The 14304-nt window shown below is 41.7% G+C and overlaps 1 protein-coding gene and 1 long non-coding RNA gene across 13 annotated transcripts in view; one reads left to right on the top strand and one right to left on the bottom strand.

Annotated features, from left to right (window-relative positions):
• Positions 1–14304, bottom strand: part of AGTPBP1 (ATP/GTP binding protein 1) — a 68614-nt gene that overhangs the window by 54162 nt on the left and 148 nt on the right. For 4 of the 12 annotated variants that reach the window (XR_002433145.1, XR_002433144.1, XM_021379540.1 and 1 more), the window contains exon 1: positions 5991–6131. The exons of 1 other annotated variant lie outside the window; for it this stretch is intronic. The gene's annotated coding sequence lies outside the window, so the exon portion shown is untranslated. Of the gene's footprint in view, positions 1–5513; positions 5613–5821; positions 5956–5990; positions 6133–6260; positions 6398–13229; positions 13312–14304 lie in introns of those variants that run through there. 7 more of the 12 variants (XM_021379534.1, XM_021379535.1, XR_002433143.1 and 4 more) reach the window with 7 other exon arrangements.
• Positions 6394–9415, top strand: LOC110389327. Its single transcript, XR_002433147.1, has 2 exons — positions 6394–6520; positions 8663–9415. It is a non-coding gene; the product is annotated as an uncharacterized LOC110389327 (long non-coding RNA).

A 14304-nucleotide genomic window follows, 5' to 3' on the forward strand; every position in this document is an offset into this window, starting at 1 on the left:
AAAGATAAACTCACTTACTTAACTTGGTGCCTGTGTTCTTCGTGCTGACCCCAATTACTGGCAAAACAGAAGCCCAGAACTGGACCCAGTACTCCAGATGTGGCCTCACCATGGCAGAGTAGATGGGGAGGGTCACCTCTCTCGACCTGCTGGTCACACTCTTCTTGATACACCCCAGGATATCATTGGCCTTCTTGGCCACAAGGGCACACTGCTGGCTCATGGTCAACCTGTTGCCCACCAGAACTCCCAGGTCCTTCTCTGCAGAGCTCCCTTCCAGCAGGTCAACCCCTAACCTGTACTGATGCATAATTTCTCCCCAGGTGCAAGACTGTACACTTGCTCTTGTTGAACCTCCTAACGTTTCTCTCTGCCCAGCTTTCCAGCCTGCCCAGGTCTCACTGCATGGCAGCACAGCCATCTGGTGGGTCAGCCTCTCCTCCAAGCCTCAGCAAACTTTCTGAGCAAGCACTCTATTCTTTCACTCAGGTCACTGACGAAGACATTAAACAAGACCAGACTCAGTGCTAACCTCTGGGGAACACTGCTAGCTACAAGCCTCCAACTATATTCTGTGCTGCCAGTCACAACTCTCTGAGCTCTGCCCAGTCAGTTAGTTCTCATCACCTGCCTACAAATGGAAAGTGGTAATTAAAAAAAATTTTTTTACGTAAATCCTAATACTTCATATGCGTGGTCACAGAGGCTTTCTTGAATCATCTTTAAGATTCTGATACTTAAATCAACACATATTTCAGAACAAAATTTTCTAAGTGCTCTGAAAAGTCATTTTAAAATAAAATTGAACATAGCAAATTAAACTCAATGCAGTAATGTACATGCCTCAGCTGTACAAGAACTTACAGTTAAATGCATTCATTGCATTTTTTTTCCTCTCTTATCTCCCATCAGTTGTTAATGGGCATCTAAAAGGCCAACACTAAACCAAATACAAACCTTACACTAACTTCCATATAAAGCAAAAATGCATAATCACAATTGTACAGTCAATACAAGTCAGTACTGCGCATTTTTTACTACCATTTTCTTATCATATCTGACATCATATCAGATATTATCAACATCATATCTGAAAAATTCTCATTCATTACATACAGCAACCTCACATCTGAGGCTCAGAATGTTTAGTTCATGCAACAGCAGCCCTGCTTTCACATTTCAGAATTTTTCCCCTCATTATTTGCCACTGAAATTTGAAGTTTTTGATACATACATTATTGGGAATTTATACTAGACTGTCTTGCTATCAAGCCTGTTTTCCTGCAGTGGAAGAGAAACCTACCAGCATACACATTCTAGTGGTGACCAAAGTGAGCAGAGCTGGTCAGCTGGGGCAAAGCAACTGCCACAAAAGCAGAAGTGCTGAGAAGTGGCACGTATAAAACATGCCAGATGAAGCCAATGCGTGAACCGTCTGGGGGCTGAAAAAGCCCCAAAGCTTTCGTGCTAGAATCCTGTTATTAAAACTTTCTTTTAAAGATAATCTGCTTCCTACCAACATTGGAAGACATTTTGAGTTTATATAAGCTAAATTCATATACATTAATTGACCAAAGTATTTTAACATAGGAATGCTGTTCATGGAAGGATAAATGTAATTAAAAACATTAAAATACCTTTTAATTTTCTTTAAGCAAAAAAAGAAGTCCTTAAAAAAATAAGAACAACAAAAAATACTTCTGAAATTAACTCTAGTTAATACTGAGTTTCCTGCAAAGTGCTCTGAAATTACATTCTCAGGACAGTTCACTAGATCTTCTCATCAAATCAACTGGAAAAATCAAAAATGAGAATAGACATGCACAGATTATTGATATTCTTCAGTTTGCTCTTCTTATAGGATATTTAGCTTTCCGTGTTTCTTTTTGCCAGAAACTCTTTTTCTTAACAAGTTTATATTTTAAGAAAGGCCTATTCTTCATTGAGTCTGTTCAATATTTCAAAAGTCCATTTTATCACAATAAATGTGTTTTAACTATCAGATTTCAAATCATACGAGGAGACAAAACAAAGCTTCAATTTCAGTAAATCTGGCTCATCAAATCTGTAAAATCTTTCAAATTATTTTATCTCTACATACATTTCCTTGTTTTGCTTTGCATTTAAAAAATAGGTTTATCCTATATTTAAGATAAGCCCAACAAGTGCAGAACAAAATTATTTCTTTGCTACTTACCACATAGCAGAAGCAAGCAGCTGAGCAAAATCACTGTAAATGTTACAATCATAAAAATACTAACATGTGAAAGTCACTAGAAAGAATACAAATTCAAGAGGATAAAATAGTATCAACAATAAATTTAAAATATTGAAAAAACAGATATGAAATAAGAAACAATGTAATGATTTAGAACTTTGTAAATGCTAGGCAGCAAAAAGTTGTGAAGTTAGAGCTCTACTAAAACCTGTCAATGGCTCAGGTGATTGATTGTATTCCTAAGTGTGCTTCCAAAGGACAGTCCTACCACTCACATAAGGGCATGTGACCCCCTCCCCAGCAGAGCTTAAAACAGAAGCAAATAGGCCTTTGATAGCACAGCATTTCACATACCAGAGTCTCAGAAGCTGTTTATGGATCAAAATACTCCTTCCTTTCTAAGACACTGAAAAAGTCTGTTTGAGCACAACTTCAAATAAAGATCAGCTACTACCTTTTCCTTGTATCCACTGCTATAAATATTTATATTAGAAAACAAAGTCAGCTGATTAGTTTAACCACTGCTGCACTGTAACAAAGTGCTGACTTTCCAACGTGACTAGATAAACTGCAGTATATACTCAGACATTCAAAACAATGCACATTAAGCTTCACAGGAGACTGAAGCAGCAAAGCTCTGTGCAGCAGCCTGCCAACTATGTCATGCAGCCTATTACCACCAGCTATAAAAAACAAGCCTGATATATGCTGCCTTAAAAGCTGTAAATATCTAAGTCATCGCCCTTTAAAAAATGAACAGCAACAATCAAAACTAACGCACAAAGTCACTCAGCAAGAAAAGAGGAAAATAAGAAAACTTCACTTAACTTCTTGCATACAAAGACACTCCTAGAAAGTTACCAGCACTCTATAACCTTACTCCTCAAGACATGAGGAACTTGCCATCGTCATGCTCAGAGTATCACATTCAAAACTTGCTGGATTTAAGTTGACAGAAAAATTGTGAAAGTCAGCTGCTTCTTGCACAGATAATATAACCCCTTCATCAGGCAGAAGATGAATGGTACAGGGCAGGGGGAGGGAGCTGGGAGCAGTAAAAATAGCCAGGAGGAGAAGGACAACTGTGGCAGAAATTAAGCACTTCCCTCCACCAAGTTCTGAACCAGAAGGGGAAACACCAGCAATTTTCCTGATTTCTTGGCGATGCCTCAACAGCGCAGTGCTACACCTCAGAGGGGCTTGCCAACATCAAACTCAGTGATCCGTCCTCTGGATCACACTGGCGGAGTAAATCAGGTAGGTCCACAAAGACACCAAGCACTCACACTTGTAATTTCACCAGCTGAGCTATGGCAAACTGTCAAGCCTTTGAACCCCAATGGAGAGGAGAAAAAAAAAAAGCAACCAGTGGCTCCATGTAGCAGAATTATAAGCTGAAACACATTTCCAGCTCTTTAACTTTTAAGATGATTCCGTTCATTAGTAAGCAGAAATAAAATCATGTCACAATCCATAAAATCTCTCAGCAACCATTCTCACTCTCAATTGTACCATTTGTACCACTTGGCCTGTTAACTGTAGGTGAAAATTATAACAGTAATGCCTCCCTCCAGTACACACAACACTGGACAACACTTCTCCAAAACTGTACAATACTTTAAACATTCAGCAAAACTCTCACAAGCATCTGTGAGTGCATTAAGTTTTCGGTATAACAGCTTCAGAATTCATCTCCACAGCTATTGCAAAAGAAAGGAAGCACCCTCACCCACAACTTCCAGCCTGTGTGGAGCTGTTACAAAACTATCCACACATCAGTCACGCAGAATTGTCCCTGTATCCAGGACACACACACACTGAACAGCTCATAATCTCCTTGATGCTTAGCACAGGATGCCAGACTGTAAAGTTGAGCATAGTGGTAGGGCTTGAAAACAGGCCCAGAGACACACTGCCATTACAAATCCCTCCTAAGCACTGTCACAAGCAGCTGCCTTGCTCGGCACTCTCACACCCATTCCAAGAAACCTGACTTCCTCTCTAAGTTCCTTAAGGAGTTTAAATGCTTCAGTTACTGCAGTCATTACTCCAGAGCGTGACTTGAATAGCACTCAGCTCCTTCAAACATCAGCAACCTGTATCACAGGGGCAACCTCCTAAGAGCAAGGAGCTCACAGATGCTGGAAACGTGAGAAAACTTTCATCTGATGCATGTCAAGAGCAAAAGAGCAGGTGGCTGCCAGACACATTCAGCAGAGTACAACCATGTCCAGAACCTGCCTCTCATCGTGAGCCATCATGAGATGTGCTGCTGACAAGTTCTTGGGCCAGTGCAAGCTGAACATCTTCTCTAGGCTGAAACCCAAACACAGAGTGAAACAGCAAGCTGTCCTAGCAGCCCAGAGGGTTTCAACCCTCCCTCAGGCCTCCCTGCTCTAGTTGGAGGTTCTTATGCTTAATTTTGGAAAGCTGCTTCAGCAGGGGGGTAAACTAACTGTAACAAAAATCAGGCAAATGCTTGCTACCATCTTCTACCAAGAAAACTGTATGCTTTTTTTCTGTCCATAAGCTAGACACTGTGGAAGACAATTTTTAAGTTCCTCAAATTGGACCATCTCAGCATGAGCACTGCCCCCCCCCCCGTGGTTGGGTGTCACTTCACATAAACACCCACACAGAGTACTCCTTGCCCTGCCACCCTTCCCTTGCATAGTGGAAGAATAAAAGTAAAGCTCAAAAAAAAAAAAAAAAAAGACTCCTTAACTTACGTTGGCATAAAAATAAACCCACAGCAGTGAGCTAAGACATTAGAAATAAAGTGTTAAAAGTTTGTTCTGTTGAAATAGGGGTATGTGACAAAATGTCCCTGATGTTACATAGTAAGGTCTTCAGAAAAGGAGACTGCTTTGCTACTCCACCACAGACTCAAATAGCAATAACAGAACCCAGCGCAGACCTGCACATGCTCATAAGCGGATCCTGAGGTGCTCCGTCCCGCAGAGCCTTCAGGACCTCCTGATGGTCAGGACAGTGGCTGCGCTGTCACCGTGCCCTGTCACCGTGCGGCAGTGACACGCAGCGCTGCGCTGCCAGTCTCAGCAGGCGGCCTTCCACCCACCACAGGGCAGCTCGCGCGCCGCCGGTCTATCGGAGCATCGCTGCTGGGAAACTCTCCTAGCTGGTAGCTGACTTCCTCGCAACGGACACATAAACACACAACGCATGCTTTTGGACCACAACCCTATCTACAAATTTCAGTGTTTGTGCCTCACACGGTACACAGAATCTCACTTCTGCCCCAACTCTTACAGCTGGCGGTGACAGGCTCACTCACGTGTCTGAAATAACAGCCGGCACTGAGGAAAAACACCGCTTCCCTACTGCAGCGCGCTGTTCATTGCTCAGCTTCTCTCCCAAGTGTTCGCAACGACACCTGCAGCATATAGCGATGCCAAATTCCCATGAGCGATGAAGAGAAGCAAAGCAGCACATGAAAGAAGATGCAGCCGCGGCCCCGCGCCGTGCCCACGCCGGGTCACGCAGCGCTGACCGGGCCAGGCCCCGCCGCACCCACACCCGCACTACCCACCGCCCCGGGCAGGCCAGCGGAGCGGCGCGGAGGGAGCCAAGCACAGCGCCTACCGCGGGGCCAGGCAGTCTCTGCAGGCAGCGTGTATCGCTGGATTCCGGGCGCCGCAGGGCCGGGCGGGCGCCGCAGCCTCATTCCGCCTCTGCCGCGGTCGCGGCCCCGGCCCCTCCCCGCAGCGCGCGCTGCCCCGCCCGGCCCCTGCGGCCCGTCCCAGGGCTTCACCTCGGCCGTGGCGGGACGCGGGCGCGGCGGCAGAACGTGACCCTCGCCCCGCGGCGCTGAGGCGGGGGCGCCGGGTCGCGGTCCGCCGATCTCATCCGCGCGGCGGCAGGAACCGGCCGGCACACAGCGCGTCACGGACTCGCCCGCCGCGCCCCGGCCCTGCGCAGGCGCCCCGCGCGGGCTCGGTGCCGGCCTGCTCGGCTCACGCCGCTTGCCCGGGCTGAAGGGCTCCGCCTGTCACGGCGAGATCACTGCCGCCGGCCTCCTCACCTGCCGCGCTGCTGCCGCGGGCCCTCCCTGCGGGCTCTGAGGCGCCGCGGTCGCGGCCGGGTGGGAGAGAGGGAGCGGGCCGCCTGAGGCGGCTGCACGAACCGAGAGGCGTGTGAGAATCATATGGCTGCAGATCAGTGTGACGAGTCGCGTGAACTAGCCTCCCCTGCGGCAGTCCTGTAGCGTCACACAGTCCGCTCTCACACGAGCCCTCTCTGCCCCAGCCCACGGGCGCTGTGACACCCCATTTTTCCTGAGAGGTAAGTGCTCGCAGCTGCAGGTGGAACAGAGATCTCTGCTACCCAGCGTGCTGAGGAAGCACTGAAGTGCAAAAGAAAACTCAGATTGGAGATTTATAAAAGCCCCAAACAAAGAAACAGACAGCCCAAGTGATTAGATTTTATAGTAAAATAACCTCTGTGGTACCCAGGTCTGAGCTGCTCAGCTCACTGATGACTTCTAGAAGTCTGCTGCATAGCTCCCTGATACACTCTCATCCGTAACAACCAACAAATAACATTTCATGAAGTTCCTCAACTGGAGAAAGTTACATATTTCATGTAAGATTAACGATGACCTAGAAAATTCACAAAGGAGAAGCAGCCTTTTCGTTAAGGCTGGTAAACCAAAATCCATTCAAAATCTCATTTATACTAATAATTATAGCTAATGGTTCCGATGAGGGCATAATCCCTAATAGAAATATGCAGTGCCTGTTTCCCAGTAACATTGGGTAACTACAGAACTACCTATCCTGCTTCTCATACAGCAAAATGTAGATTTTAAATTGTACACACTTTTATGCATCTTGCCTTTCAAAATGCATGCGCCTTATCCATCCAGCTACAGTATCTGCAACTACTGCCTTACGTGCTGTGGTTTATTGTAACCCCAAGGACTGGAACAAAGATTTTTTCCAAGACTTTGTCTAACAAACAGCTATTCATTTTGGGTGACGATTGTCACCTCTTCCTTGGGGTTGATCTGCTTGAAGAAGAGTTCACAATTACTGCTTGTTAATGCTTTAATTATGTTATGATGTTATGGTGTTAGGTAAGTTGTGCTTACCATCCATGCAGCAATCCACACATGATCTGTGTAGAGAGCATATACATCTATATCTTCTGAACATGCAAAAAAACTGCTTTAGTGACAAGTCAGTGGAAACTTGACAGTTGGGAGCAGGGGACCATTTCTGCACACTTGTGATAGAGTACAGGTAGATACCAGCCCTCCTCCATGGCTCTGGTGAAATACAGTGTTGACCTGGCTGTTAGTGTCAGCCAATTTCTGCCCAGTAGATCAGAGAAGTCAGCTCCTGTTTTGGTGGAGTTAATTTAAGTTTAAGGTGATACAACAGATTCTTAATTACATCTTCATGTCATTTATGCATAAACGTTGGCTATGTTTTCTGAATTCCCCTTCCCACCATATTAAAATGAATGGATAGGAGCGGTTAAGACATATAACCAGTTATCCTTGACTTTACTTACTTGGTCTTTATCCAGCAAATACTTAAACATTGATCACACTTCCTAGATCTCGTGAACAATCAGAAAACACACAGGTTTGGATGGAACTTTCCCCTCTCCTGTCTAAAACATTCTTCAGTCATCTAGCTTGAATAAGTGGAACACAGAGGATCAGAATGCAGGAATTTAACAGCATATTGGCACTGGGCAGGAACAGTCTCACTTGTTCCAAAACAGCAGTCACATTTGACAACTGTTAGCAGAGAATCCTTTAAAGCAGAAAATGGTGCAAGTTTTCTGTGAAGTTCTATTCACAGAATGATTTCAAACATATAACACTCTGTAAAGCGATGTCAGGGCATTAGAAGATGTACAATAAACTCAAGTACGACTCAGTCAAAGACAAAAATAGTATCAGGCAGGCATTGGCAAGTAAAAAGCAAATAAGAGGAATATAAATAAAAATCTCTTTTTCTTTCTTTTTTTTTTTTTAAATCTGAACAAAGAGGCAGTTGAGTTAGTTCAGAAAAGAATACTTTTAAATAGCTTTGTGTGTGTGTGTGTGTCCTGGCACATGACAAAACAAATCAGAAAAAAACATAAGCATTCTCTGCTAGAGAAAGAAGACATGGCATTAGATCAAATGTATTTAAGACTGGCAAAAATTTCACTAGAGTTTAAAAAAAAAAAGAGTGATAGTAACACTGCTAATACAAATACTTCATAACTGAAATCCACTGACTTCTCACTTTGTGAATATTATCAAAGAATGTAGAAGATAAACGCGGCCCAAACACAAAATGAAAATTTATGTTAGTTATTTCACCCAAAAGATTGTTCGAGTAACTCTCATATTTTCCTAGCAGAACATCTGCCTGTGGGAGATGAAGGTCATTCATGAACCTACATTTATTATTTTTTCTTTTGCAGATAAAGTGATTCCACATTTAGGACTTATTTCTACAGAAGACAAGTTTGCTGTTACCGAACTTCGTTATTCACCTAATACAACAGTTTGCCTTAAGAACAAATGCACAGTCATAGTAACAGACCAATATTGTTCTTAACTGTCAAAGAATTTTCACTGTTTTGATGGAATTTAGTTACAAGAGACTGCAATAACTTGCCCTAGTTTTGTTTTCAAACACATTCCAGTGAAACGTGAATGGTTTGAATCCTTTGTAAAGATATACTTGAAAAATCACACTTAGAATACAATTCTAAATATTTGTCAGATACTATGAAACTAATATAATAGTTTATTATTAATTTCATTTTGCACAACTTTCAACATTTCAAATGAAATCTTTACTGGAAACAAATAACTTTTTATTTAGCCAGAAAAAAAACATAAAGCTGTGGTGTTTTGAAAATAAGATGATGACAAACAATATTACTGCCATTAAGCAAAAGCTGGACAAGACCCAGGCACTGTCTTCCGAAAATAACAGCTACAGCAGTATTGCCTTGCAGAGCAGAACTGGTCCCATACAAGACTAAGCCTCTGATTTTGCTATTTAGACAAAATTTGGTCACAAGTATATGCCTATATGCTAATAGGACAATCCAAGTACTTACAAAAAAGTAACAAATGTGTATTGATCTGCGCTCAGTGTGGAAAAGCAAGTCCCTGAGACAATCTACGTCCAGCAACATTAAAAAAAAAAAAAAAAAAAAAAAAAAGTAGTTTGTATGTTTACACAAATCACATTGCATTCATTTACTATTTTTGGCAAGGTAATAAAAGCAGTGACTCCAACACTTCACTGAAGGTTATGCAAAGGCAAAAGATGCAGACAAAGAAAGGCTGCCACCCCCAGCTGCGTGCTTGCAGTCCATTATCTCAACATTTACCAATACATAGGCAGCACCATGTCTTCCAAAATCTGCAGATATAACTGAAATAATCTCAGATAATTTTTAAAGTTAATAATTATCCCCTGTGGAAGCAGGAAGAACAAGGAGTATAAGAATAAGTTCTTCAAATACTCTAACAGTAACAATACGTAAGCATTATTTGATTCTACCCTCTCCCATCCTCAGTATCCCTATCACCTGGTTACTCCCTGTCATGGTTTTATGATTTTCGGTTATTGGTATTCCACATCATAACATCATGTAGTGAATGTACCTGGTTCTCAGAAGAGAAGGACTACTACATTCTCCACGGTACTTTGCTCCTCTGTTACCATTTTCCAGCCGGAGGGAAAAGATAGAAGCTCGCAGTATAAAAACTTGCAGATCACAAAACCTCGTCCCTTTTTCCGCTGTCTCTCGTCTTGGCAGCACCTCGCTCTCCAGCCGTCTTATCGTCGGTAGTAGAGTAAGGCCTACCTTGACTTTGGGACATTCTCTCTCTCTGTGTTGGACTTATCAGCTTAAATTGTAATTATATTGTATTATAGTGTGTTGTTTTGCATTCCGATATTTTATTTAGTAAATTAGTTTGTTTCTCCTCAGATTGTTGCCGCTGTTCTTTGCTCTCAGGGCCATCTCCCTACTCTTTTCCCCTTTCCCCTTTTCCCGGGACGTGGGCCCTTGGGTCCCCCGTCCCCTTTGTCATGGAATCGGGCCTAACGCCCGTAAACCGTTGACACTCCCTCATTTACTAGTAAATCTTTATCTGTACTAGTTCAATCTGCCTTGCCTGATTCTATACCCCTGTATACTGAATAAATCCAGTCAGTTCTGGATGATAAACAGGTACCAGCTCTCCTTAACTGTGAAAAATAATCAGTCCCTTATTTGAGCCAGCACTTGTCTCTGCATACACACTGGAGAATTTGTTTTTGTTTCTTTATCTCTTAGATATGTAATTCCTCTCTAAACATTAGAATACTTGGTACTTTTCCAACACAGCTGCTGTTCTTTTTCACCTTTGAGAAGATCTTTTGTGCTCTGCTATGTATATGTTTCAACACACACAAAAGCAATTCAGTTCAACCTCACATCCGTGGCTCATTCAGCTATTCTTGCTTTTATAATACTACAAAAGAATATATTCTTTTGTATAATATTCTTTGCACAGACTAATTCAGAAAGTATAGATTTGTATCCTAGTGGATACTTTCATCTAAGTATTAGGGGGAAGAGTGCTTTGAGTGTGGTGGTGTGGTTTAACCTCACAGGCAGCTCAGCACTACACAGCTGTTCCCCCATCTCCAGTCCCACAGCATGATGGGGGAGAGAATCAGAGAAAGGTAAAATTTGTGGGCTGAGATAAAAATGGTTAAATAGGACAAAAAAAAAAGGGGGGGGGGGGGGGGAGAGGGAAATGATAATAAATATATGCAAATATACAAAATAAGTGATGCATAATGCACTGCTCTCTACCAAGTGACTGATGCCCAGCCAGGCCCTGAGCAGTGGCAGCCCTCCCTGCTAAGTCCCCCAGTTTTATTATTCAGCATGATGCCATAAAGGTATAGCACATCCCTTTGCTCGGTTTAGGTCGGCTGTTACAGTCCTGTTGCCTCCCACCTCTGTCTACACACCCAGTTTCTCTCTGGCAAGGGCAGTGTGAGAAGATGAAAAGTCCTTGACTTAGCATAAGCACTGCTCAGTAACAGCTAAAGCATCAGAGCAGCACAGTATCATACCAGCCACCATGAAGGAACCAGCTGAAAACAGGACAAGTAGGAAAGAATTTCAAAAGTGACACACCATGCTTGTACTGAGACTTGTACTAAGTCAGACACTTTTATCACACATCTACTGATAAACAAATTATAGCTATACATGCAAGACATTAAAAACAACAAAAGAAAACAAAACAAACAAATGAAGAAAAAACAAGAACAAGTGACTCTCCTGTGTTTCAGTCAAACAAGAACTTTCATTATCAGTTTTGGGTTTTTTGTTTGTTTGTTTTTTAGAAGGGGAAGAATTTATGCACATCATTTAGTTTAACTTACTTGTGCACTCAGGGCAGTATTTTGCTATCCTTTCATATCTTGTATATTATCATAGGTATTTCTATCTATATGAGTGCACTAGAATTTGATAGCTGACAGCTTAGTAGTAACACAGGTACTGCAAAGCTGCAAACTGGGGGCAGTTGGTTTTGTTGTTGTTTTTAAATAGGCCACTAATCAGGAAAAGCCTGTGGTAAATTCTTCCATATACAAGCATATTAAAGAAAAGTAACAATTAATATAGACTTTGGCCCAGCTGAAGCTCACTTTCTATTTACGGAAGTATCTGTATGCTTTCACACATCTCCATTTTCCCCCTCTCCCTGCATGAATTATTTCCTTTGGCAGGGCATACAAAGAAATTATAAGTTCTTGAAAAATTTCCACTGTTCTTTGAGCAAATCAGTTTTTCAAAAATTGAAAAATGATGATGAGATACTTCCTTCTTCAGAGAAAGCTAACAAAATAGCTTGCAGCAGGTAGCCTCTCTTGCTATGATGGACTTAAGATGATACTTGAAGGGAGAGTTCTCTGTCCAACTCTCAAAAATGACAAACAGATGTATATTTTAAATATACACACTTATGATTCTTGATTCCTAGAGCAAACATCTCTTAAATCTGTTTCCATTTATTTAGCATGTTTTAATAGCAGCCCCCAGAGTATGAGAATATGTTATAAATAGAGAAGACTTAGAGGTAAGTTATGTTTGTCAATTTAACTTGATAGACATTTGGGTATAGTATTTCAAAGGCTGCAGATGACTTTTCTCTCTTTCTGCAAATCAAAATTTATGTTACAGGATTTTTTTTTTTCCTTTACACTGAATAGTACAAAACAAGTCTGCTCATATCTCTTTGTCAGAATCCTTTAAAAATTCATAATGTTTTAGTACCAGTTCCTATAGTGTAAAAATAGCCTCTGTATTACAAACTCATACAAAATACATCAGTACTTTCAAAATTAATATTATTTTGGAAAGACAAAAAGAGCAGGCAGTCAACTGACTACAGTCTATGTCAGTGCATAGTTAGCTGTAGTTTCCTTAAACAAAGCAGCCTACTTACATCAAGTATATGGTGATGTGTTCTTACTGCATCACAGGAACAAAGGTACTCCATAATTAAGCAAGTTCCTTGTTATTCTTACATTTAATCTACTCCCACTCCACCAAGAAGAAAGACCGCATGTTCTGGATACAGTCACTATATGCAGTTTGCCTTTCCCTCCCCCTCTCCCCCAACACTTTTTGCTTAGTACCAACTATCTTGTGGACCTCAACATCCAAACAGAAGGATATTTTTGTATTAAACACCAAAGCATTTCAAGTATTAGTAACTAGTAAAATAAGTGTGCATGGAAATAAAAAAATAAATTAAAAAATGTTATTTCCTTGGATGTCCCCATGCAAGTACTGCATAGATTGGTCCATTGCTCTGCTCTACCAATGCACTTCATTGTATCATAGGAAGATAACATGCTTTTATTATTGCAAAACAAAGAACCTCAGCTTACTGGTTACAGTGGTGAACACAAAGTAACTTTTTAAACTGCTATGGGCATTTCACGCAAACAAAACCAACCTGCTCATCTTTCACTCCTGTTATTTTTTGCCAAGAGAAGCACTTGAAGTCAGTTATGATACATCCAATGGTCTACTGAGAACTGGAATGAGATCACCACAATCATGTCACAGAAGCTAAGTCATAATTCTTACCATTCAGCCTGCATAGAAACATAAATAGTTGTGTGCTAATGGAAGTATTGGCAACAAACTTCAAACATACAACCCTTTTGGAAATTAATTTACATTAAACACTGCAGGTTTTAAAATTAATGTCATACCTATATAATATTAATGTCTGTAACAATAATCTGAGAAGTTCTTTTATCTTGAAATTTATACATAGAATTCCCCAGAAATTCAGCACTCTTTCTACAGAGTTATGGTTCAGGCATCATATTCTATGCTTCAGGGAAGTAGATGTATCTAGTTTTTATTTACAGATGCTTAGCCAGCATCATATTCAGTATCAAAGCTCTGTTCTTTGCAATCATAACATGATTGATACAGGGCATCTACCACACAGAGCAGTGCATCCTCCCAGAACATTGGGCTGCAGCATGGTATGACCCCTCAAGACATCCCTGAAGCCACTGAATGAAAAAGGATGGCCCTTTCTGACACAGTGGGTGTTATCAAGGATCTAACAGTCGGCGCAGATTTTTCTCCCTTTGCCTTGCTCCAGGTACAGTTGCTCTGTGCTTGGAGTGTGTTGAATAGGAAGAGTGAATTTCAAAGTTAGCTTTTCCATTTTAAATCTAAGTACTTCTTCATACGCATAGGGGCAAAAGCCTCCAGGGTTATCTATTTTTGTTTACCAAAGCACGTTAAGAGCTGACTTCTATAATTGTGATGTTTGCCTTAAACACGGGAAGCATTCAGTCATTGCATTTAAAGATTAAATTCACTGTAAACAGCTCTGAAGGTGTAGGTCCCTCAGACATGTCAGGTCGTTTCCCTAGAGAAAACCAACACTGCTCTCAGAAGAAGTTCCATAACGCCTAAGGACAAAACCGCGGAGACAAAACCGGTGCCCGGCCGGGCTCTCGCTCAGCCTTCTTCCCCACAGCTAGGCCTCACACCTTACGCCAGAG

The sequence above is a fragment of the Numida meleagris genome, chromosome Z (genome assembly GCF_002078875.1).
Source record: "Numida meleagris isolate 19003 breed g44 Domestic line chromosome Z, NumMel1.0, whole genome shotgun sequence".
NCBI lineage: Eukaryota > Metazoa > Chordata > Aves > Galliformes > Numididae > Numida > Numida meleagris.